Here is a 26,685-nt window from a genome sequence, read left to right as displayed (position 1 = left end):
ATACAGTTCTAATATTGATCATGTTAAATCTGTTACTTGGAATATGGATTGAGTTTGGAGCTAACTCAGTCAAGTATCCAGGAGATAGTGATAATATTTTTAAGATACCAGCAATCAGTTTGTATTCTGTATTCAAATACAGGTCACTTAAGAGCATACATGTTTATATTGTAAACAGATTATAGGTATAAGAATCATTGTTGGTGCATGCACAAATTAGTCATAATTGAGTTAGCAGTAATAAACTTCTGATAAACTGTGATCCTTGTATTTATTAAGAAATTTACATTCTAAATCAAAATTTTTTTCCTTTTGCAGGTTGGTATTCATGGGAAAGTGTTTTATTCTGTATTGTTTTTCACTGAGAAAAAAATATGTCCTAAACATTTAAAATATATTTGATTCTGTCAAGTATTTATGGTATTACTTGTAATTCTGGAAGAAGAAATTATTCCACCATTAGGATATTTCTAGCTATTGGAATGATTTAAATTTTTTACTATTAAGTATCTCATATAATTTCTGTTTTACTACTGTTAGTTTGATCCCTTTCAATGCAAAGCCATAAATTTAAGATTATTTCTTTACTCTGCCTATGTGAAAAATATGAATTTCTGATGTCTTTTAGGGAAGGAGTGTCCCAGGTGGTGCAGAAGTGCCACCAGCCTTTATCTAGAGACATTCAGTGCCATGGCCCTCTAGGATGTGCTCCAACACTATTCAGGCCCTGTGGCACCGGGGATACCCAAGCCACACCTGGTACTGTGGTTCTGGGAATTCCCTATGATGTCTTTGCTTTTTTAAAGCTATGTGCAATGAAGAAAATGTTTAACCTTTCTGTTAAATTTACTGTGTAAGGTGCTTGTTTGCTTTTAATACTAAAGTTTAATACTCACAATTTGAGTACAGTCCTAAATTTACTGTGTAAGGTGCTTGTTTGTTTGCTTTTAATACTAAAATTTAATACTCACAATTTGAGTACAGTCCTAATTTTGTAGGACTTTTAATCATCTGATATTGTGTCCTTATGGTTGTGCTTTGGTTTGGGGGTTTGTGTGTTTGTTTGGGTGGGGGTGGGGGTACAGGTACCACACTGACTCTGTGCTCAGGGATACCTCCTGGAGGTGCGCAGGTGACCATATACAGTGCTGGGGATTGAGCCTGGGTTGGCTGCGTTCAGGGCAAGTCCCTTTTGTTCTATCCTTTGAGCACCTGTATTTTCAAGAAATATCAAACTGCCTGAAGAAATTTTTTTTTTGTATTTATCTTACACTATGAAATAAGATTTTCCTTGAGATACTCTTCAAGAAACAATTTTTAACTAATTTTTGTCCTAAGTGTATAAAGTATATCTTTAAGAAGTGGGAAAAACTTTAAATCATCCCAGACTTATTTCCACATCTAATTCTTGAATTCACAGGTAATGGGATGGTAATACAATAGCTTTAAAAAAAAAAATCGGTGCTATGTGAAACTGTTGGTAAGTTCTATAGAGAACCACAAAGCAAGGGAGGAGAGATGGGATAAAGGTATTAGGGAACAGGAAGGGGTTAACTAGTATGTCAAAATACCTCCCAGAAATTTTTGATCAAAGACCTAAAAATGAAAAATAGTTAAGGGACAAGATATGTATCTGAAGAAAAACACCTCTCAGACACATAAACAAGAAATTATAAAAATGCCAACTCCCTGAGGTTGAAGCTGCTTTTTAAATTTTTGTTTATTCATTAATTTATTTGGTACAAGGAATAGCAATTGCAAGGTATATATAAGTAGTTAAGTCTGATAAAATATACAAGAGGGAAAATAGTAACTCAGTAAAGGGCCCAAATCTAATAGCTGTTTAAACCTTCAATTTAATTTGCAAATGTAATTTTTTATATTTTTAAAAGAGAAACTTGACAATTTTATATGTGTGCCTTAGCCTTTTTGACCTGTGCAGATAGAACATTTTTATAAACCTAATAAAAGGGTAGAACCTCCATCTGAGACCATTGCGAGCATGAATACATTTTCAATGGTTGATTTTACATGAGTCCTAGTCAAGGGTGTTTTTGGTTTGTGGGCTATATCCCATGGTACTCAGGGCTAAACTCTGGCTCTGTGGTCAGGATGCTACTTAGGGATCATATGTGCTGATTGAAGCAAGTTGGCCACATGCAAGGCAAGCACCCTACCCCCAGTTTGCTATCTCTCCAGCCCCAGTGATCAGGTTTTTACAAACTGCTTTGAATAGTACAAATTATTTTCTTCTTGATCAGTTTTGCTACTCAAATCTAATCGTTCCAATTTGTTCATGTTTGTTGTTTTCCCATCCAGACCAGTCTTTGACACCTTCATTCTTGAAATTTCTGCCATAATGAAATACTTTATAATTTCTCACTGAGGTTTTTTCCTCTCGTTGCTTAATCTGCTATAGTATATATATAATACTAGTCTTCCTAAAACTCTGCTATTGCTTATAAGATGCAACTCAAAACTTCTTAGCTTGCACTTCAATATTTTGCCCAATCTTACCTTTCCTTTGTTTTGTTTGTCTTTAATCCTGATCCATCTGTTTCTAATTTCCTATGCCTTTATGCCATTTTACCACCCCAATTCTCCCCTGACTGATTTCTTTACATTTTTTTAAAACTAGGCCAAAATGTTTCAGTATGCTTTAAGTTTTTCCTGACTTCACATTCACATGGTATGAACACCGTCTGTGTAGTTATTAATCTTGCTCTCTGAACATATCTGAGGGGTATAACCATTCATAATTGTTCCTCTTTAGTAGGTATATACCAACCTCCTAAATGTATAAGTAATATGAATAAAATCTTTTAAGTTTAAGGAACAAAATGAAAACTAGACAGACTAGAGATATTAAGCACCGATCTAAATATCAGATAATAAAGTTCAACTATTTTAGTTGACAGTGATAGAGTTAGGGTTTTGTCTCTGTTGTGAAAAGTAGATGTTTTGTAGCTGTGTTTATACCAGCCAGATTATATTTACAGGATTTTTTGCACTTTACAGATTATTTCAGTTTTTTTGGTACTGTAAAAGCAATTAATAAACGTATTTTTTAAAGAAGTAATTAATGTGTTACTGTGTTTTTTATGATGAAAGTTTGTAGGGGATTTGAAATGCCTAGTAAAAGACTAACCTAAGTGGCATGCTGTGCAGCTATATAAAACAATATAATGCGTCAGGGGCTATTCCTGATACTATGCTAGGAGATCACTTCTAGCAATGCTTAGGGAAGACCATCAGTGCTGGAGGTTGAACCAGATTCGGCCACATGCAAGGCAAGTGCCCTTATGCTATCCAGTCCTGTCTGTTTTGGATTTTTGCTGTCGTTTTAGTAAGCATGAGTGGGTTTTGTTATTAGGGGGAAGTCTGGGGAGGGGGAAGAGGGGAATTTGAAAAATATGTTTCTTGAAGCAGCTTACCCTACCACAAAATCATTCCCTTTAGAAACCTGTAAAAAGAAATTCTGCTGAGTTCAGAAAGTTTAGAAGTAGTAATGACGGGGAAAACTGAAAATATTTTTCAAGAGTCAAGTAAATTTTAAATCAAATTCGTTTCGGGGGAGCAGTGTACTCTTTTTTGGGGGGGTGGAGGGGCATGGGGTGGCTGATTGGACCACATTCAGTTGTGCTCAGGGTTTATCCTGGCTTTGCTCAGGGGTCAATTCTGGCAGTACTTGGACCATTTGGGGAGAGACTGAATCCAAGACAGCTGTATGTAAGGCAATAGCCTTAACCACTGTAAAATTTCTGCAACCCCTTTACTCTGATTTTAAAAGGAATTCAAGAATGAATCACTTTTTTATTAATGTAGGAGTACTGCTATTTATTCAGCCACTGATTAGCTGATTGAATTGGGCATGAACTCCACCTTTTTTATTTAATTTTTTATAATTTTATTTACTGAATCACCGTGAGAGCAGTTACAAAGCTTTTGGGTTTAAGTCTTGGTCATACAATGAAACACCCGTATTTTCACCAGTGCCCATTCTCCACCACCAAAGACCCCAGTATACCCCAATCCCACACTCTCCCCCTACCTATAGGGCAGATAATTCCCACATTACTCTCTCTACTTTGATTACATTCAATATTTTGACACCAGACCCACCATTATTATTTGGGATTTTACTCCAATACTCAGATCTGCTGAAAAGGCGACAGTAGACAATTTGTTTTCTGATGCTTCTTATGAATAACGTGTCATGTGGCTGCAGTAGTGGCCACGCGATTTTGAAATTCCGAAATTTTAACACTTAGATCTGGAAGGATTTCTGCCCAAACCTGCTGGGTTTTGTTCCTGAGTCTCTAGGATCATGGCTGTTAAGCAGCTTGATCAGGAGCCAGAAAGGCCATTAATGGGCGGCAGCTCTGGGTCTTGTTGGGATTGAGAGGTAAGGGCCGGCTCCACCCCCATCTCTTGAGGCCTTGCATGTCTCATCACTGAAGGCCCAATCCTGACTGTCCAATGGCCTCTGGAGGATGGCAACCACCAAGCTACCTAAGGGGAGCTGGCGAAGGGACAGCACCCTTTTCCCCCTGGAATGGCCTGGTGACAGTAACATATTGCAGGATCCGTACACATTTCATCCAAAAGCCACTGGGTTTCAAGATTTGTTTCTGAGTCTCTTGGATCATGGCCATTAAACAGCTTAATCAGGAGCCAGGCAGGCGGTTCATGGATGGCGACTCAGGGTCTTGTTGGGATAAAGAGGATAGGGTGGCTCCACCCCGAATCCCATGAGTCTCCGCGTGTCTTGTCACTGTGGGCCCAAACCTGATTGTCTAATGGCCTCTGGAGGATGGCGGCCACTGGGCCGCCAGGGGGAACAGGCCAAGACACAAAACCTATTTCCACCTGGAGTGGCCCAGTGCCAGTAACCTACTGCAGGGACTGGATGCATTTCTGCCAAAAGCCTCTGGGTTCCACAATTTGTTTCTGAGTCTCTGGGATCATGGCCATTAAATGGCTTTATCAGGAGCTAGAGGGGCAGTTTGTTGTCGGTGACTCGGGGTCTCACTGGGGTGGGGAGGAAAGGGCCGTCTCCACCCCCATCCCGTGAGGCCCCTCGTTTCTTGTCACTGGGCCCAAACCTGACTGTCCAATGGCCTCTGGTGGATGGCAGCCACCAAGCCGCCAAGGGGGAGCAGGCAGAGGGACAGCACCCATTCCCCTCTGGGGTGGCCCGGCGACAGTAACCTTTTGTGTGGTCCGCATGCAATCTGCCAAAAGCTGCTGGGTTTCAAGATTTGTTTCTGAGTCTCTGGGATCATGGCCGTTAAGCAGCTTGATCAGGAGCCAGAGTACGTTTGTGGGCGGCACCTCAGGGTCTTGTTGGGACAGGGAGGAAAAGGCTGGCTCCACCCCCATCCCATGAGGCTTCACGTTGTCTCGTCACTGTGGGTCCAAACCTGACTGTCCAGTGGCCTCTGGAGGATGGCGACTACCAGACCATCAGGGGGAACAGGCCATGGCACGAAACCTATTCCCACCTGGGGTGGCCCAGCGCCTGTAACTTACTGCAGGGACTGGACGCATTTCTGCCAAAAGCCGTTGGGTTTCAAGATTTGTTTCTGAGTCTCTGGGATCATGGCCATTAAGCAGTTCGATCAGGAACCAGAGAGGCCATGCCTCCTACTATATAGCTGAGCTGGAGGTGGTTTGTGGGTGTGTTTCCCACATACCTAACTTTTGGCCGTTTACTTTCTTGGTAAACTTTGCCCCGTTTTTTGGGGTCTGGCCAAAGGCACAGCATTAATTTTGGGATATCTGGAAGTCTGAAGGCGCCATTAAGCTGCTGATTCACTCGCTTCACAGGTACAGATTGACCTGCTGGTGGCAACATACTCCCTATATCACTTTTTGAGTTCTTTGTTGAGGTTTCACATCATTTTCCTATTTTACCAAGCCTCAAAACCTGAAAAGATAAGTGTAAAACAATATTTCAGTTTTTAAATTATATCAGTGTAAATTTCAAATCTAGTTCATTTTATAGCCAAGGAGACGATAGCTCAATGGATGAAATGTATGATGCAGACCCAAATCTTAATCCCCAGCATCCCATATCTCCTCAAACACTGCCCTGAGTATCATTTCTCCTCAAAACCAGCATCCCTGCTCCCCTCTGCTCCAAATCCCTGGGCTGATTATCTCCTGGAGTGTCCCCTGGCTCCCGAGTACTGCTTGAGAGCCCCTCCTTTGCCCCAGATATCTTATTTTTTCTTGACACAGAAACCTTTGTAAAGGCAAAAAGTTTGCAAAATAACGTTTGAAGCTGGAAATAGTACAGGGTTTAGCTTGCACATAGCCTATTCCAGTTCAGTCCCTAGTTCTGTGCATGGTCCCTAGAGCAGTGACCCAGAGGGATCCTGAGCACCCTGGGGTGTGCCCAACACCTCCACACTTCCCAGAAAATAGTATTAGCAATCTTTTTTTTAATGAATTACGTTTAAAATATATATATTTTTATTGAATATCTGTGAGATAGACAAAGCTATTCACTGGCAATTTGGGGATATGGCACCATCAGGCTGCTGATGCACTTGTCCTGCAGGTACAGTTCGACCTGCTGGTGGCACCACATCCTCAGTATTTGCTAACTATTACTCCTTTCCTGTTAGGAATTGGCCAGGTAATTTCTGAGGGAGTTATGTGTGGGAGGGGGTGGGAGACTACACCCTGTGCCCTGGGGGAATTCCAGGCACAGAGCACATGCGCTAACCTTCGAGCCATCTCCTTTCCCCTGGAAATTAATTTTTTGTGTAGTGTTTTGGACCACACATGGCTCAAGGCTCCTGGCTCTTTGCTCATTGATCACTCCTTGCAGGGCTTGGGACCGTATGCAGTGCTGCGGATCTCACCCTGGTAGGCTGTGTGCAAGGAAAGCACCTTGTACTATTCTCTCCAGCCCTGCAAAGTAACATTTAGTCTGTCACCCAGAGAAGAGACACAAGGATATACTTCGGGCTGGGAAACTTTTTACATTTATCTAAAATTTACCTTAGAAGTGCCAGATTATATCAATATTTCAACTTTTTTCCATGATTACGACATGACCACGACCATCCTGTTATTCGTCAGTTGCCTCGAGCAGGCCCCAGTAACATCTCCTTCGTTCTAGCCCTGAGATTTTTTAAAAAGTGCCATATTCAAGGCTCTTTCAGGGTTAGGAGAATGAGACCCTTCATGGTAAGTTTAGCAAATTTGAGCATGAGAAGATGCATCTGTTTACTTTATGCCATCTTCCCCATCACACCTATATACCATCTCTCCAAGGATACCTTTTCATAGTAGATGAAGCATTTTGAGTCAGAAGAGCATGCAGGGCCTGGAGAGATAGTACAGCAGGTAAAGTGCTGGCCAAGGTTCCATCCATCTGCGGTGTCTCATGGTCTCCCAGCACCATCAGGAGTGATTACCGAGTGCAGAACCAGAAATAACCCCTGAGCTTTCCAGGTGTGGCCTCAACTCTTCCTCCCCTTTTCCATCACATACACACACAAAGGATTCAGATGTTTTGAAAAGAAAATAGATGTATGTGTATTGCCCAGAGAGACATCTAAGATTAATATATTTGATGGGTTTTTTGTAATCTCACAAAATTTATTAAAAAGTTTGTATTTTCAAAAATAGTGATTCACAGTTGATACTAAAGGACTCTTTTTCCTGTTAATAGCTTACAAGTACATTTCAATCCAGGGATTACTGATCAACCTTTTGACCATGACACAAATGAACTAGGGTTTGACTTGTTGGTGACCCATTTAGATTGCTATGAGCAGTCATTAAATTTAAGGAAACTGGTTTAGAATCTGAAGACTTGGGACAGGAGCGATAGCACAGCAGGTGAGGCACTTACCTTGCATGCGGCCGACCCGGGTTCGATTCCCAGCATCCCACATGGTCCCCTGAGCACTGCCAGGAGTAATTCCTGAGTGCAAAGCCAGGAGGAACCCTTGTGCATCACCGGGTGTGACCCCAAAAACAAAAAAAAAAATCTGAAGACTTAACTAAAAGAATAAGAAATGTTGCTTTGAAATATAAAAAATTGACCTCAGAAGAGGAGTGGTTGGTAGTGAAACAACCCTAAATTTCCTGTCACCCTTCTGCTGTGTCAAACGTGTCAGTATCTTAGCATTTTTAAGTCAGCTTAAAATGAGAAATAGAGAAAATAGCCCAAATGAAAACTTCCGGTTCTTAATGACTGTGCTATCAAACCATCTTTTGAATTAGTGATTCTTAGATGCATTTACCTCTAATGCTGAAAGATTAAAGCCTGGAAAGGTAGTACAGCGGGTACAGTGCTGGCCAGGGTTCCCATCCGTGATGTCTCATGGTCTCCCAGCACTACCAGAAGCTATCTAGATAGATACGTTCTAACTAGATAGCTCTATGTAGTTACAGCTTCAAGGAAAATTATGATGGTTTTATAATTATATTTATTAGAAATCCTACTCCTGGGACCAGGGAGACAGTAGGATAGGGTGTTAACCTTGGTTGGGTATCTGGCACTGTAGGTCCGACCCAAACATTGCCAGGTGTAGCCCTGAAGACCTGCAGAGCAGCCCTACACCTCGGGCACATTGAATAATCAACCCACTTGGCCAAGAATAGGCATGAGAAAATAACTGCTTGGGAATCTCCATCACCCTGAAGGGGCACTGTAGCACTGTAGCACTGTCCTCCCTTCCTTCATTGATTTGCTCAAGCGGGCACCAGTAACATCTCCATTGTGAGACTTTTTGTTACTGTTTTTGGCATAGCGAATATATCACGGGTAGCTTGCCAGGCTTTGCCATGCGGGCACAATACTCTCGGTAACTTGCCGGGCTCTACGAGAGGGGCAGAGGAATCGAACTTGGGTCAGGCTTGGCTTGCCGCGTGCAAGTCAAACGCCCTACCCACTGTGCTATTGCTCCATCCCAGTATTATGGAAATTAACCGCTTAACCAGGGTCCTCCAAAGTTAGAAGTGGAAAAGACCCAAAAATAGTACAAGGTTATGGCAAAATCCTTGCATGCAGCTGACTCTGGTCCATCCCTGGCACCACATTTGGATCCCTAAGTCCCACCAGGAGTGTTGGATCCCTAAGTCCCACCAGGAGTGATCGCCGAGCACAGAGCCAGAAACCCTGGATAACATGTAGGTGTGACCCACCAAACAAACAGGAAAGATTTAAAGGTGCCATTTGAGGGCCAGGAGAGAGCTCTGAGGGTTAGTGTGCATGCTTGGGGTGCAAGCACCCACGATTTGATGTCATCATTGCTTTATGGTCCCCTGGGCACCATTGGGTATAGCCACCCCTTCCCCCCAAAAAAATGTCATCTAAGAAGGAAACCGTCTTGAAACTTTCTAAAATGTAAGGGCATTTGTGCTTAACAAGGCAGTTTCAAACGTAGGGAAACCAAAGTTGTTTTACTTTTAGCTGAACTTAATAGTTTCTGAGGAAGGTACTCAGGTTCAAAGTAAAGATTTCAAAATCAGAAAGTCGTCACTTGTTTGAGAACTATAAAGTAATGGAAATGCTAACAATGTGTCGTATACTAGTTTGACAGTTTTTTAGGGGTGCACATGCTAATTCCTGGAACAGAGAATCGACTTAGTCTTTGTTCTGTAGGGAACACTCCTGTGGGATTCAAGGGCCCATATGGGGTGCTGGAGATTGCACCCAGGTCAACCACCTGCAAGGTAAGCACCTACCTGCTATACTATCTCTGATCCCTAGTTTGACAATTTTTAAATACCAAAAACTTAACATTTATTTTCAAGAAGTTAGCCTTATAGAAGCCAGAGATAGTAAAGCAGCTAAGTCAACTGTCATGCACACTGCGGATCCAGTTCGATCTCTTACACCACGCATGGTCCCCTGAGCACCACCAGGAGTGAGCCCTGAACACCGCAGGTGTTTCCCCACACACAAAACTAAGAAGTTCACTTTTTGTAGTTGTCTGAAGACTGTTAGAAATCCAGTATAGAGTTGAATTTTTTGTTTTTCTCTTAAGTTCTTAAAAGATAATAAAATTTGGATAAACATCAATTCTACAGAAAAACTGAAACACTTGATTTGAAAATTGAATTACAAAGTAAGACATTCTTTCATGCTCATATTGTACGGTTTGGGATGTTACGACTACAAAGCTATAACTTGACCTTAGAACTACCATTTTCCAAAGTAAAATATTTAAAAATTCAGGTTCACTTGAATCTTGTCTTATATTTACAGGTGTTGGGCTTTTTTTGAGGGGCGGGGTGGGGAGAGGTTGGTGTTTGTTTGATTTGGAGATAGAACTAATTGTCCTCAGGGCCTACAAAATACCTGGTTTTGACCTTGGAAGTCTCTCCTGGCTGTGTTCAGGAGACTGTATAGTCCTGGGGATTGAACTCGGCCCTCCTGCTTGCAAAGATACTCAGCCTGTGAAGCTGTCTCTCTCCACCAAAGAGGTATACATTCTTTAAATGGACTTCTCAGGAAGATAATGTTACTATGACAGGCAATGGGTCTGGTTGACTGGTATCAGATATTCTTTTTTTTTTTTTTTGGCTTTTTTGCTTTTTGGGTCACACCAGCAATGCTCAGGGGTTACTCTTGGCTCTGCACTCAGGTGGTGTGGTGCTTATGGGGTACTAGGGTTTGAACCAGGCTGCATGCAAGGCAAACATCCTACCTATTATCCCTCCGGCCTCCTGTAGAAAACATTCTGTAATATTCTTTGCCAGTCTTTTGAACCCTAATCATTGTTGAGCCTTGATTAAAGCAATTATTTTAGCTTGGCTCAGACATTTTTATGGCATATTAATTAAAACAGGCTTCTTTGTTTTTACTAGTAAATAATTTTTTAGAACAAATTATATATGAGATTTTTTTTTCTTTTTGGGTCACACCCAGCAATGCACAGGGGTCACTCCTGGTTCTGCACTCAGGAATTACTCCTGGCGATGCTCAGGGGACCATATGGGATGCTGGGAATTGAACCTGGGTCAGCTGGGTGGAAGGCAAACGCCCTACCCTCTGTGCTATCGCTCCAGCCCCCTATATATGAGATTTTTGACATGAAAGTATGTTTTGTTTGATTTGGGGCCACACCTACCAGTGTTTACTCCTGGCTTTGCACTAAGAAATTATTGGTGGACTTCAGGGACTATAGGGAGGGCCTGGGATTGAACGTAGGTTACCATGTTGAAGGCAAACACCCTTCCCACTGTGTTCTATTGCTACAGCTCAATATGAAAGAGTTTTTAATATAGTTATGTATATCAGCCCTGGCACATTTGTTAACGTCATTTGTCTATCTGGAAAAAAAAACAGTAATTTTAGTATATATTCGGTTCGCTTTTGTTTGGGGGCCACACCTGTAATGCTTAGGGACTTAGTCCTGGCTCTGAGGGATCACTCCTGCTGTGCTCAGAGGACCATATGGGATGGTAGGGACAAAACCCAGGTCAGCCACATACAAGGCAAGTGCCTTACCACTTGTACTCTTTGACCTGAGTGGTAAATTCTTTTTGCTTATTTTAAGTGGTTATTTTAGTGAAAATGACCCCAATCAATCAAATAAAAATACCTTAAGACCCAATAAGTTTGTGGATGATTTTTTTAGATGTAGTCACAAACGACTCACGCTTTACAGGCTTCTATAAGTGATAGAAATAATAACTGCAAGTACAGTGATTATTCCTTGCCAGATGCAGGAATATCACCCTGAGAAATAGTTGCATGGAAATAGTATATCAGGTAACACATTACTAGTCAGAGTAGTAGTCACCAAGCTTAGAAGGTTTCATTGTGGGTCTTAGGATTTTCTCCTTAGTAGTAATATTTGCAGCCGGTCCTATGCCTAACTAATGGTAGGGGAAACAATGTTTACAAGTCACTGTCACTGTCACTGTCATCCCTTTGTTCATCGATTTCCTCGAGCAGATACCAGTAACGTCTCCATTCATCCTGGCCCTGAGATTTTAGCAAGTGCTACATTGGAGGCACTTTCAGGGTCAGGGGAGTGAAACCCATCACTGTTACTAGGTTTTGGCATATCAAATACGCCACAGGGGAGCTTGCCAGACTCTGCCGTATGGGCAAGATACTCTCAGTAGCCTTCCCGGTTCTCCCAGAGTGAGAACTAGTCAGGAAGAAGCTTCTGGGAAGTTGGTTTTATAGTCTCTGGATCTTGGCCTTTGATGGGATTACATGGCGTCGGTGGCAGTTGGTGGTTGTAATTTATAAGTATTAAGTTATAAAATGCTTTTGAAGATGTTAGTGGTACCTTCCAAAGACTCTTAAAGACAGGAAGCTCAAATTCTCAAATCTTTCGCTTTGCTTCCACTGTCCTTCCGCATAGGCATTTTCTTAGAAGTATTTCAGAAACACTGGATCTGGTGGGTTCATGTGTCCGTGTCCATGTCCTTGTATATATGTGTGGTCCCTAAATATACATGCAGCTATGTAGATTCAATGATTCCTTAATGTAATAGAGTAGTACTAAGATTTCCTCACCTGACTGTATAAAATAAGTCTACAGAAACTTTCCAGCATGGTTGTTTAATTGGTATAAACGCAGGTGCCATGCCCAGTGCTTGCAGGCCTGGGTCTACTCAAATGACTGCTCAGCCCCACAGTGCAGGCTTGATAGTTCTGTACTCAAGGGGTGTGTCTGTGCTCGGGTGGACTGGCCTGATAGCTAAATGGTGGACAGCCTGATTGTTCTGTGCTCGGGTGGTCAGGCCTTCTGCCTCTCTGCACGCCTGGTGGTTCTGCGCCTGGGCAGGCAAACCTGGTGGTTCTGTATCCGGGCAGGCAGGCAGGGCTTCACCCAGTCAAACTCAGGTGCTCAACACATGTGAGGCATGAGCAAACTCCCTAGTCCCAATTGTGTTGTTTTTAAGACATTCAAATAAACATCAGTGTCATCTCACCTAAATACGCTGAAAGTTCATCAAATCTTAAGAGTGGCTGGAAAGATAATACAGAAGGTAAGATACTTGCCTTGCATGTGGCCACTCCACTTGATTCCTTGTACCATATATGGTTCCCTAGACAACACCAGGGGTGACCCCTAAGCACAGCCAGAAGTAGCCAGGGTGTGGCCCAAAACAAAACTTAGGGGGCTGGAGAGAGTTTAGGGGGTAATGCACTTGCTTTTCTTGCAGACAATGCCATTCGGGTCCCCACCACCACATGTCCACTTGGCACTGCCAGGGGTGTCTACACTGAGTACAGAGCCAGGCTGTCTTCCCTTCCCCAATAAAGCAAAAACCTAGGGGGAAAAATAGACCTTTTGTAACTATAAGATGACAATGTATATACATTTAGATTGTATATACATTTAAATCGTAAACTTACTTTTGGAGGTTACCAATTAGTATTTCATGTCAGTTTAAAGAATTGCTTTACTTCTGGCAAGGTTTTGTAATCTTTAACTTCATTCTGTCACTTACAGAGCAGTTTCCAGCAATATACTCAGCCCTCAGAAATCTTTTCATCCATCACTTCAAAAGGACAGCCGCCCCTACACAGGAAATTAGTAATTCCCTTTTTCTGTACTATCATCTTTATACTGTTTTCTATAATTCAATATTTGCAATAGTTTTGTTATTGTTTATATTTTACCTTACTGTGATGATTTACTTCCTTACTTCTGTGCTGTTGAATCCAGAAGTGAGCTTTTGTCTGTTTTACTTCTTTATTCAGGGGTCACTCCAAGAGTTCTTGGCTCAGCTGCCTGGGCCTGCATATTCAATGCTCACCAGCGCACAGCACTGCGCCTGGCATCCACAGTCACAGGCAGAGGTGCTGATGTGATGGGAGGCTGGCAAGGGGCACGCTGCTGGCAACTTCACAGAACTTTCTGTTCAGGATTTTTTTTTATTATAAAACTAATTGACATCAATAGTAGTAAGGCAAGTTGCTGGTAAAATAGGCATAATATCAAAACTTTACAATAAATTCCTCTCAAGGCACAATTAGATCAAATCTGTTTATAGATCACTAATACAATTTCATTGGCAGAAAGAGAAATAAAGAACATGAAATAGTACTTGCCAGATATAGTTTTCTGTGTGAGGTTTTTGTAAGGACTTTTTGTTTCTCATTAAGATGATATAGCGACTAAAGAATTTCACAGAGCACATCTATCTTCTAAGTAATGCAGACTGGGAAAATTTGACAGTATATCTGATACAAGTTTAAGGAAAATTGTCTCTAGCAAACAGGTGGATTTCTAGATGTTCTTTTTGAAATGTTTCAAGAAATCATGATGGAGGTCAGGAATTTTAATTAGCTTTGTTACTACCTTAAGATTTGGGCTACCAAGAGTATCTCGCCTGCATGGCAAAGCCTGAAAAACTACCTGTGACATATTTGGTATGCCAAACAAGTCTCAAAATGGAGACATTACTGGGCCCGCTCAAGCAAATCGATGAACAACGGGAGGACAGTGACAATGCTAAGATTTGGGGTATTTTGTTTAAACAGCACTAAAATTATCTAATGGGTTTTTTCTTTTTTTTTTTTTATTTTTGGGTCACACCTGGCAATGCACAGGGGTTACTCCTGATTCATGCACTCAGGAATTATCCTCGTGGTGCTCAGGGATCATATGGGATGCTGGGAATCGAACCTGGGTCAGCCATGTGCCAGGCAAATGCCCTACCCGCTGTGCTATCACTCCAGCCAAGTTTTGTTTTGTTTTTTTATCTTTATCATTCATGTGATCGACCCTACAGTTGGTTATTTAAGACATTTAAAATCCAAGTTTATAACCTTGTTTAGGAATATATTCATATTCAACCTAATCAGAGGTGCTGGAGAGTGGGAACCAAACTCGCCTTAAGTTATTTGCTTCTTTCCTGGACAGATGATAAAATGTGATTACTTTTCCTAGCATTGCATTAGCATTCTTTTCTTTCTAATCTTCTAGACTCAACTCTGCCCACTTGCCTGAACCACAGTGTCCAGCCACTGCCTTTAAAATCTGTGCCATTCAAAAGTATTGACTCAGAGTGGGAAATCATCAGTCTTCTAGGTTCTACTTTGGCTTTGGGGGACCCAACATCAAGTGACACTTTAGCTGTAAATCCTGCTTACTAGATGATCTCCTGGATCTCTTTCATATGGTACCCTGTCTTGCCTAGTTAATTCCTCCCAAACTAGGCATAACTTTATCTGTCAGTAAAATATTTAGGTGTTTTATAGTTAACAAACGTATTTCTTAGTAATTTACCTGATGCATCTGACACTCAAATTATTTTTTGCAGTTTTCTAGAAATAACTGCTCACTGCAAAATAACGTTTTCCTCATTTTTAAAATTTATTTATTTTTATAAATTTATTTATTGAATCACTGTGAGAGCAGTTACAAACCTTTTGGATTTAATAATCAGTCATACAATGATGAATACCCGTCCCTTCACCAGTGCACATTTTCCACCACCAAAAACCCCAGTATACCCCCCCAGCCCACACCCTCCCCCTACCTGTGTGACAGATAGTTTCCACATTAGACAATTTGTTTTCTATTGCTGATAATGAATAGCATATGAGGTTTTTGGAATTCTGAAATCTTTGTAATAAATCTGGAGGGATTTCTGCCAAAAGCTGCTGGGTTCCAAGATTTATTTCTGAGTCTCTGGAATCATGGCTGTAGCAGCTTGTTGAGTAGCCAGAGGGCCTGTTTGTGGGCGGCAACTGGGATATCGTTGTGGCTGGTGGGGGGGGGGGGCGGGGGGGGGAGGAAAGGGACTGCCCCTCCCCCCTCCCATGAGGCCTCACATGTCTTGTCACTGCAGGCCCCTACCTGGCTGTCCATAGGCCTCTGGAAGATGGCGGACCCTGAGCCGCCAGGGAGAATAGGCCAAGGCATGAAACCTATTCCCACCTGGGGTGGCCCAGGGCTGATAACCTAATACTGAGTCCAGACGCATTTCTGCTAAAAGCCGCTGGGTTCCGAGATTTGTTCCTGAGCCTCTGGGATCTTGGCTGAAGCTGCTTGTTGAGTAGCCAGAGGGCTGTCCTCATTTTTAAACAAGGATAAAGATGAACATCATTCCATTAGAATCACTATCACTATCACTATCATCCCATTGTTCTTCAATTTGCTCAAGTGGGCCCAGTAACGTCTTCATTCGTCCCTGCCACATGCAAGTGTAGCCCGATGACATATTGGGGGCTCCTTCAGGGTCAGGAATGAGGACCATTCATTATTAGTGTTTTTGACATATCGGGTATGCCACCGGTAGCTTGTCAGGCTTTGCCGTGTGGGCGGGATACTCTCGGTAGCTTTCCAGGCTCTCCGAGATGGATGGAGGCTTTTGGGGCAGCCTCTAATCACCTTTATAGGTGTTCCTAGTCAGGCATATAAGTGGGTATTTCCATTAGAATACAATTTTTATATCAAGATTCTAGACACAACACATGGCGCAGTGAAAACAGCTTAAGTAGAAGATTGCTGAATAGAATTTATCCAGAAAACTGTGGAAAAAAACTTGAAAATTATGAAATCTTATCATTTAATCCAAAATAAAGACGTGGATGATTTAGCCAGGGAGAGTTCTAAATTCCTGTTTTTTTTTTTTTTTGCTAAGTTAACCTTTTATTTATTTCCTATCTTAGTATAATTATTATTATATGAAATTATTCTATTTAAGTATTAATACATTCAATTTATTCGTGTATGGAATGTATAATTTTATAATTTGTGACTTAAAATCACAAATATAAATTTCTCCAAATATAACTTCAAATATAAATTACTTCATATATAAATTTCTTAATATATGCAATCAACATTAAAATCAAACTGAAAATTTAGCAAAGTGGATGTGCAATTAGTTTTAAAATTAATATTGAATGAATCTGTTAACATAGCTTTAAAGGCTAATTCAAAATTTAAGAATTTTCTTATCATGTAGACTTAAAAACCTGTATTTTCAATGCTTTTACTTTTAACATTCAGTATTTTTATAGTTAAAAATAAAGTTTTCATACAAATAGAATGCGTTTTTGAGATTAACTTTTCTGTTGTTTTTGTTGGACACTGCACCTGCTGGTGCTCAGGGTTTACTCCTGACTCTGTGCTCAGGAGACCATATGCAGTACCAGGGATCAAACTGAGATTGGCTACATGTAAAGCAAGCACTTACCCCCATAATATCTCTCTGTTCCTAGATGAAGTAGTTCTTTACATATTGTGCTGTGGACTCTTACTACTTACTGTATATAAAAGAAACTAACATGGGTATATTTAAAGAAATAATTTAGAATTAGGGTTAAAGAATTCAATCAAGAATTAAGAAAATATACAAAATCAAGTAACTTAAAATGGGAAATGAGTTATTCGTTAGATTAATTTGATGATTCTAGACATGAGACTCTGGTTTTCTATCATTTTATCCATTAAAAACCTTCAAACAATGAAACTTCCATCATTTCATTCTCATTTGAAGGCGTATACAGCTAGTTGTTCGTCCAACAAGTCACTTTAATCAGCACACTTGACCCTCAGCCTGATCTCTACAATGTCATCAGATGTATTTTATTATATCAATTGAGTATGTAAAAGAAACAAATAATTTGCTTTATGCTGAAAGTAGACTATAGACCAAACATGATTGCCACTCAATGCCTCTTTTGCAAACCACAACACCCAAAAGGAGAGAAAGAACAGAGGGGAATGCGCTGCCACAGAGGCAGGGTGGGATGGAGGGATGGGGGGTGGGAGGGATACTGGGACCCGTGGTGGTGGGAAATGGGCACTGGTGTAGGAATGGGTATTTGATCATTGTATAATTGAAACCCAAGCACAAAAATTTGTAAGTCTACAACTGTACCTCATGGTGTCTCACTAATAAAAATTTTTTAAAAAATCAAATAATTTGCTTTAGAAGACCATAACATGAACAGAACAAAATATTACAGCGTGCTACAAAAGATCCATGTTTTATTGAACATTAATATTTTAATTGTTTGGGTATATTGATTGCTTTGCCAGTAAAATAAAGCTAAACAAAAGCTTAAATGTTGTCATCCCAGAAAAATTCTAATCATATTCTGATACTTTAAAATTGACTGCAAATGGTTATTTGTACGACCTAAGTAAGTTGTCTCTGCAAGTATCCATTTTGAATTGTATAAAGCATGTTGAACTTTGTCTTCTCTCAGATTTTTATAATTCTAGAACAGTTTATCTCCAATATATCCATTTTGTAAATAAGTACCTGGACATATTGCTCATAAAAACAAAAGGATCTCTGTGGGAAAAAAAAATTGTTGTACAGTTAAACACCTTTCTCAGCAAAACAGAAAGTAGAAAAATTATAATTTTTTATAAACATGAGGAAAAATTAAAAGCAAAAAGAGGTAAAAATAATCTTGTAGATTTCTGTAGAAATTTCAGTTTCACCTTAAAGTTCTAGAAATTATATTTATCTTTGCCTTTATAGAAAAAAAATTTATGTTTGCTTCTTCTTGCCTTTTTCTGACCAGCACAATGATATATGAGCTAGAGTTAAAAAAAAAAAAAAAGTTCCTACTGAAACTTGGAAGAAAAGCGGTTTCATTTTCTTTGTATGTGAAAAACAGTAATTTTTTTTTTCTTTTTGGGTCACACCCAGCTCAGGGGTTACTCCTGGCTCATGTACTCAGGAATTGCTCCTGGCGGTGCTCGGGGGACCATATGGGATGCTGGGAATCGTACCTGTGTTGGCCATGTTGGCTGCGTGCAAGGCAAACGCCTTACTCGCTGTGCTATCACTCCAGCCCCCAAAACAGTAAATTTTTAAAGGTTTATCACATAATGTGTTTAATTTATCGAACAATGAGCAAATACGATTTAATTAACTGAAATTTACAGTAATCCTATACCTTCTTTGAATATTTTTTAAAACACTAGAGTTAGACTATTTCAGCGGTTTTTTCACTAAGAAGTTTGCTGATTATCATTAATTCTTATAGAAAGAATCTTATCAAGTAATAGGTATTATGTAATGATATAGGAGCTGTAAGAATTATTTCACATATTTTTTAAGGCATAAGAGATCACTTCACTTAATCACTTAATCCCCGTTATTCATCGATTTATTCGAGCGGGTGCCAGTAACGTCTCCATTCATCCCGGTTGCGTGCTAGCGTAGCCCAATGGTATCTGTTCGTTCTAGGAACATGCAGAGCCTCAAACCGATCATTTAGGGTCTTGAAGAAGTCTGACCATCTTATAGGTGGGCGTCCACGTGATCTTTTGACGTCCCGTGGAATCCAATCAGTAATGGCTCTAGTCCAGCGGTTGTCTGTAAACCTCATTACGTGTCCAGCCCATCTGATTTTTGATGTCTTGGCAAATGAGACAGCGTCCCTGATTCTTGAGTGTTGACGAAGATCAGAACTCCGGATTCTATCTCTCATTTGAGTGAATCGTGATATTCCAAGCATAGTTCTTTCGATTCCTCTTTGAGAGACCCGAATAGTGTTCTCATCCTGTTTTCGTAGGGTCCAGGTCTCTGAGGCATATGTTAATGCAGGAAGAATAGTGGAATCAAAGAGATGTGCTCGTAGCTGGAGGTTCTTTGTTCTTTTAGTTATTTCTTCAATGCTCTTGAAGGCATTCCAAGCCGCTCTCTTCCTCCTGCGCAACTCAGGTGCCAGGTCATTCATCATGTTGATTTCTCGACCTAGGTATATATAACTGTTGCATTCGGAGATGGTGGTTCCGTTGAGAGCGAATGGAGCGTCAGGAACAAAGCTGTTTCTCATAAACACTGTCTTCGTAAGATTCAGCTGTAGTCCGACCTTTCCACATTCACGGTCAAAGTCGTTCAGCATTTGTGCCGCTTGGCTGATGTTTGGTGTTATTAGAATGATGTCATCAGCAAAGCGGAGGTGGTGTAGTTGCCGACCATCTATCTTCACTCCCATGTTTTCCCATTCCAGTCGTCGCATGATGTTCTCGAGGGTGGCACTGAAGAGTTTTGGTGAAATGGTATCACCCTGCCGAACCCCTCTCTTGATATGGATGATTACTTCTTTGTAGAATAGTGAGATCTTGGTAGTGAATCCGCAATAGAGCTCACGAAGGATCCTGATGTATTGAGTTTGTACGCCCTGATTGGCTAGGGCTTCCATGACTGCTTCCGTCTCAACAGAATCAAAGGCCTTCTTTAAATCAATGAACGTTAGACAAAGCGGCATCTTGAACTCCCGAGATACCTCAGTGAGCTTGGTTATTGTGTGGATATGGTCAATGGTACTGAATCCTTTTCGGAATCCAGCTTGTTCACATGGTTGTCCTTCATCTAGTGTTCTGCTAATCCTATTCAGGATGACTCGAATGAATAGTTTGTAGATGACAGACAATAGGCAGATTGGGCGATAGTTGCCAATGTCGTGGATGTCTCCTTTCTTGTATAGTAGTATAGTCCTGCTGGTTTTCCATTGGGATGGAACCTTGCATTCAGACAGGTAGCGTGTGAAGAGTCGAGCCAATGTATTGATGAGTACTGATGGTAAGTTCTTCAGGTGTTCAGGTCTGATCTTGTCTGGGCCAGGTGCTCTTTGTTTCTTTACCGACGAGATGGCATATTGGATTTCGGAAGGGAGAACATTGGGAACGACATATCCATCATGTGGTATGTGGTATGTGGGCAAGTGGATGTGGCTATTAAAGAGTTCTGAGTAGAAGTCATGAATAATCTTCTCCATTGCCCTTCTGGAAGATGTGATAGATCCATCATGATGTCGGAGGGCAGTCATCTTGGTTTTGTAGTTGGTGAAGGACAGGCAGGCATTACGAATGTTTTTCCCAGCTTCTGCTGCATCTACCAGTCAGTACTGCTGCTCTCCTGTTTTTGAGGTCATCCTTGATGGCTTCTCTGAACTGTTTTGCCAGTTCGCTTGTGGTTGCCTGAGGCATGTGCCAAGCCACGTTGGCGAATAAGTTCAAGAGTGTTCGAAGAAAGACGGTTTTTTGTGGTTATCTCTCTCTTGGTATTCCTTGCACAATCATGGAGGTGCTGAATCATTCGATCGTATTCCTCATCAATGTTATCAATGACGGCATCTTCCCATGTTGCCGCAATAGAGCCAAAGAGCTCCCAGTTGGTGGTTGTTCTGGGAGTCCTCTTCTTAAACCTTGCATTCTTTTCTCCTCGTTCTGTGAGGTAGAATTTTGCACGAAGAAGACGGTGGTCTGATCCCGTTTGGAATTTTGGGACAACAGCAACTTCGGTTAGGCAAAACCGCCGATTGAATATGATGTGGTCTATTTCATTGTGGAACCGTCCATCGGGAGATGGGCATAAGAGAGGGGGATCACAATTCTATTAAAATACGAAAGACTAATTTGGTTTATATAAGAATGTTTGAGGACTTTCAGTTTTCTTTAAGGAAAATCTGATTATATTTCAAACTAAATTATGTAATAGCCATTATTTGAAAATATACTTGAAAGATGCACACTCAAAGGATTCAAATTATAAACTCGGAATTTGTTGATTGTAAGCAAGCCTTAATACTTGTAGACTCTCCTGTTGTCCAGCATAGGTTAAGAAGGTGTTGGATTATCAAGAATGACTACCGGACTTGGTGGTTTATGTTATTTGACAGAGTAGAATAGTTTTATCTATTTTTAGTAATTCTAATGTAAGATGCCAATAATTTGAGAGTACAAGTTGTAAATGAAAATACAATTTTATTTCATCAAATGTTTTTAAAATTCTTCGGTGTTTTTGTTGTTGTTGTTGACGTTTTTCAAGTGCTATCATCTTTTATTGTTAAAGGACTATTCTGTGCCCTGTACCAAGATAGTCCATATTAGCAAAGCACTTGTAGCCTAGATGAAAATATGGTACAAACATATCAGAAACAGCTAGAAAATGATAGCATATAAAATATAAAGTATCTTGCTTGGAAGTGGGGTAGAAGACCCAAAGAAATGTGGAATTAGATTCATCATATAAGACTTCTTGGATACGGTGGGGGTGGGGGCTGATGAGTTGGATTTGAAGAATAGATATGATGAAACAGAGGAATTGAAGTCATTTTCAAGCGCCAGAAATAAATCAATGCATAGCCAAGTCAAGAGAGTCTTTTTTGTACCTAACTTAGAACAATATATCTGTACCCAATTTCTGTCTCGTGGCAGGGGCTTTCTTATTCTTTCTTATTGACTGTATATTCTAGAAGCCTAACATCATGGTTTCTGAGTAAATGAAAATTGATTGCTACAAACCAAAGGCAATAATTTAATGACAAATTAGTAAGTTCTAGAAAAATATATGCCAGCTAAACAGAAATTCTTAGTCTTGTTCCTAATAATTAAGGTTTTCTCCCTTTCACTACTCCATGTACCTCTCATTCTTTTCTATTAGTAGCTATAGCTAAGGTCTTAGCTGTTATTTTTAAATTTCATTTTATTTTTATGACATTGTTCACAATAATTTATTACATTTAATATTTCAAAAGCAGTCCCACTGCCATTACACCTTCCCACCACCATATTTTGAATGTTTCCACCGTGGCCCCCAAAGCAGGATCTGAATGATTTATTTGTATTGCTTGTTATGAATAACCCATTAAAAATGATCCAAAACAGTTCCTTAGAGGAAAGCATGTAAAGATTGTTGTATTTCACCCTGAAGCCATTAGGTCTTACCTATTGTAAACTAACCAACTTCCTTCTTTCCTTCCTTCCTTTCTTTCTTCCCTCCTTCCCTCCTTCCCGTCTGTCTGTCTCTCTCTTCCATATCTAGTGATACTCAGGGCTTGAATCACTCCTGGTGGGACTTGGACAACACATGCAGTACTAGGAATCAAACCCAGTCAGGCATATGAATGGCAAGCACTCTCCCCTCCCTCCCTCCCTCCCTCCCTCCCTCCCTTCCTTCCTTCCTTCCTTCCTTCCTGATCTTGAAAGGTCTGTGAAATTTTGATAATTGTCTTTTAGAACAATTAGTAGTCTAACTGAACCTCTAAACTTAGCAGCAAAGTACTTTGATTTCCTATTGGCTTTCATTTGTGCATCTCTGAACTGATGCGTGGTGATAGAATAAATGTCCTTATATTAAAAAATACTTTGGGAAGGGGGGGCAGAGAAACTAGTACAGGAGGCAAGGCACTTGCCTTGCATGCAGCCAACCCCGGTTCCATTTCTGTCAAAACAAAATGGTCCCCCTTCCCTAGCACCACCAGGTGTCACTCTTAAGCACAGAACTAGAAATAGGCCCTGAGGCAAACAGTGTGACCCAAAACAAACAAAAAACACAATTACCAAAAATCAAAAATGAATGTGTTAAGTAGTGCTACAGTCTTTAGAAATGATTAGGAAGTTGATGGAATGCTTCTCAGTCCCTGTGCTTACTGAAACCACTTTGCTCGAAAAACCACTTTATTGAGTAGAAATGGGCTTTCTTTTCAACTTTCATGTACAGTTCCTTTAAAAACTGTACAAGTCACACTAAAAGTTTTCAGAAATCTTAAATGGCAAAAGAAATAGAATCTCAAATATGTAGCATTCATTTTCTGCTAGGACATTGAAGTCATATTGATATTGTATTTTGATTGATGCTGATTTTTAATGTATCCTTTGAGCTTTTATATAAACTTGGTCTTTTTAATAACTTTTGGATAAATTATCATTTTTTAAAAAGTCTATTGTTGACTTTTGGTTCGGATTTGGATGTGGTTGACATACTGGATTTCACCCAACAAGTAGGTAATGTTTCCTGTGGTAATGCATTTCCCCCTCTCCATTGATTTACCTTATTACCTGTTTTCTAGACCTGAATTTTGATACTACCATCACAGCAACCCCAGTATGAAGACTGTCCTAGATTACTTGGAAAAGCAGAAAGCAGACATTGTACGGAGCAAAGCTTGACCACAGTTTATGCGAGTAAAGGGCACTAAATGCCACATGAAATCATCCTCAGCACAAAACTGTAAGTAACTTTGGCCTATTACCTGTTCATTCAATTTAAAAAGTCCTCATTTTGTCATTTTTGGCCTTGTATGCTTAAAAATTAACATTCATTGAATTGTTAAGCAGTGGACTTTCTTAATTCTGGGTAAGGGGAAGCTGGGAAGCTGGAGGCACAGAACAGAGGTTAAGGTTACACTTGGCCAATCTCTCTTCCATCCCAGGCTCCAAGAGTGAACCTGAGCATTTATCGAGAAGTAAGCCCCAAGCACAGCTGGGTGAGACCCAGCCCCTACACACACACACACACACACACACACAATGTAAGGAAGCATAGATCATTGTTCACACCAAAGTTCATGAAATTTTTTTGCCTTAAAACCTGAGTTAGGGGGCTGGAGCGATAGCACAGCAGGTAGGGCGTTTGCCTTGCACACGGCTGACCCGGGTTTGATTCCCAGCATCCCATATGGTCCCCTGAGCACCGCCAGGAGTAATTCCTGAGTGCAGAGCCAGGACTAACCCCTGTGCATTGCCGGGTGTGACCCAAAAAAAGCAAAAAAAAAAAAAAAAACTAAGATAAAGGTTACATGAATTTGGACAACTAGATTCTAATAACTGAATTATTGGGGCTTTGTTTAGGAAATGATTAAGAGTTTTAGTCTTCATAGAGCAAGAAATGAGAGGCATTAGCCTCTTGAAACAAAATAATAGGATTTGCCCAGAATTGGCATTTCAGAAATTAAATATGGCAATACTATGTATAAAAATTCTAAGAAATAGTTCTGGTAGCATTGAAAGTAGGCATTACTATTAATAGTAGTCTAGAAGTGATGAAAATCTGAACAGAAAGAGGCAATAAGAATAAAATGAAAGAATACAGGTCTTTCAAAAAGATTACAAAATATGATGATTTGGATAAAAAAGTCAAGAATCATGTTTTCTATACTAGAAGATAATGATGGCACTGAAGGACAGTTTGAGAAGAAAAGATGTTGAGTTCCTTTTTTAAATAATTTAAGATAATATCCAGGCATTGCAGGGGAAATGTTTTGATTCAAGGTTGCTTAATTGCTAATTATACAGAACTGTAATTTTTGGTTTATTTTTTTGACCACACCCAGCATGCTCGTGGGCTATTTCTGACTCTACTCAGGAGTGAGACTTGTCTGTGCTTGGGGGGTCCTTGTATGGTGCTGTGATTCCAACTGGAGTACACTGTATAAAAGGCGTCCTTCTAACCTCTCCACTCTCTCTGGGCCCAAAATCAGAATTTTATATATAAAAGTTAGACCGACGAGGTAATTCTCTAGTTACCCACATGAAGTTTATAAGGATAGAAAGCTTAACTAAAGGGATTAGTGTTTTTAAAATAAAGACTCATACATTTATATAAAAAATTTGATGAGGTAATATAATCTTCAGAATGAGATTAACTGTCTCCCTTTTGTCTTTAGGACTGTCACATTTTGTCATATCTCAACTTTGTGCTTATAAGATCTGTACACTTGTATCAGCTGTAATGATGAATGTGCTAATATTCTTGAAACTTACCATTGTTTTTATTAATAAAACAGATCTTTCCCATTTTATACTGAAGAAATGCAATTGTGAACTTATAGTCCAAATTATTCCATTAAAATTTTGTAAAATTGGGGCTGGAGAGATAGCACAGCGGGTAGGGCATTTGCCTTGCACGTGGCCAACCCAGGTTCGATTCCCAGCATCCCATATGGTCCCCTGAGCACCGCCAGGGGTAATTCCTGAGCGCAGAGCCAGGAGTAACCCCTGTGCATTGCCGGGTGTGACCCAAAAAGAAAAAAATAAAATTTTGTAAAATTGACATGGCTTTAATTTCTCAACTGGAAAGAGAATAGTAATTGAATTGTGGGAAGTGTGCTGGTCTCTAGTTTCAAGAAACAGTACGGCACAAAGATCTGGCATTCTCACTGAAGAACTATAATAATAAACAGAAATTTGAAAACCAGGAAGACAAGTTTTCCAAGAGTGCAACTGTGGTGTTTCAAAGGAGATATAATAAGAAATTATGGAAGATAGCCAGAAATAGGTTTAGATCATTAAAATTACTAATTTTTAATGAAGAAACCATTAAGAGGAAATGAAGTTTCTGTCTAAAACATCTGAACTTTTCTTCTCACACTAAATCAAATTTTCTTCTGAAAAAAACATGGTCAACAAAAATCAAATAGGAATTCAGCATTGCTTACTTAAGTTATATAGCTAGGAGTTTAAAGAGTGACCAAAATAACAAAAAATTAAAAATTTCAAAACTTAGTTGAAATAAAATATTTTGTTTTTTCTAAGAACTAACCTTGTTTTGTGGAATTTCTTTTGAAAAGTAAAAGATGTTGCTCTGTTTGTTACTTGAAATAAACAGTTACCATGAAAAACAGCTACCCATATTTAGACATAAATGTACATTTAAAATTTTTTAATATGCTCTATTTTGATGGTGTGTAAGGAACCTAAAATGCTAACCTGTGCTTCCAACACAATACTTTCAGACTTAAGTATTATGTCTTCTGGCTATAGACTATTTCAGCCTTAATCCATGAACCACTTTGCTAATCCAAATCAAATCAGTCTATGATTTTAAGCCAGGTTATCCCAAACTAGAAACTTTTTTTCCATATTTCCATCCTAGTTACACCTGACTTGTATGTTCTGTCTGCAGACTTCAACTGTCTTTCCATGACTTCTGAAGGTAAGTCAAATTTTGATATTTCTTATAGTCACAAAATATTCATTCTGAACT

At 40.0% G+C, this 26,685-nt stretch overlaps 1 long non-coding RNA gene across 2 annotated transcripts in view; it reads left to right on the top strand.

Annotated features, from left to right (window-relative positions):
* LOC130040792 (uncharacterized) overlaps positions 1-23,909 on the top strand; it is an 85,437-nt gene extending 61,528 nt beyond the window's left edge. The window contains exon 5 of one of the 2 annotated variants that reach the window (XR_008795024.1): positions 23,771-23,909. This is a non-coding gene — a long non-coding RNA (uncharacterized LOC130040792). Of the gene's footprint in view, positions 1-628; positions 866-23,770 lie in introns of those variants that run through there. The other variant, XR_008795025.1, reaches the window with a different exon arrangement.
* Positions 23,910-26,685: the final 2,776 nt, after the last annotated feature.

The sequence above is a fragment of the Sorex fumeus genome, unplaced genomic scaffold (genome assembly GCF_029834395.1).
Source record: "Sorex fumeus unplaced genomic scaffold, SorFum_2.1 ptg000095l, whole genome shotgun sequence".
Lineage (NCBI taxonomy): Eukaryota > Metazoa > Chordata > Mammalia > Eulipotyphla > Soricidae > Sorex > Sorex fumeus.
The sequence above is the reverse complement of the archived record's forward strand: the minus strand, read 5'-3'. Positions and strand labels throughout refer to the sequence as shown.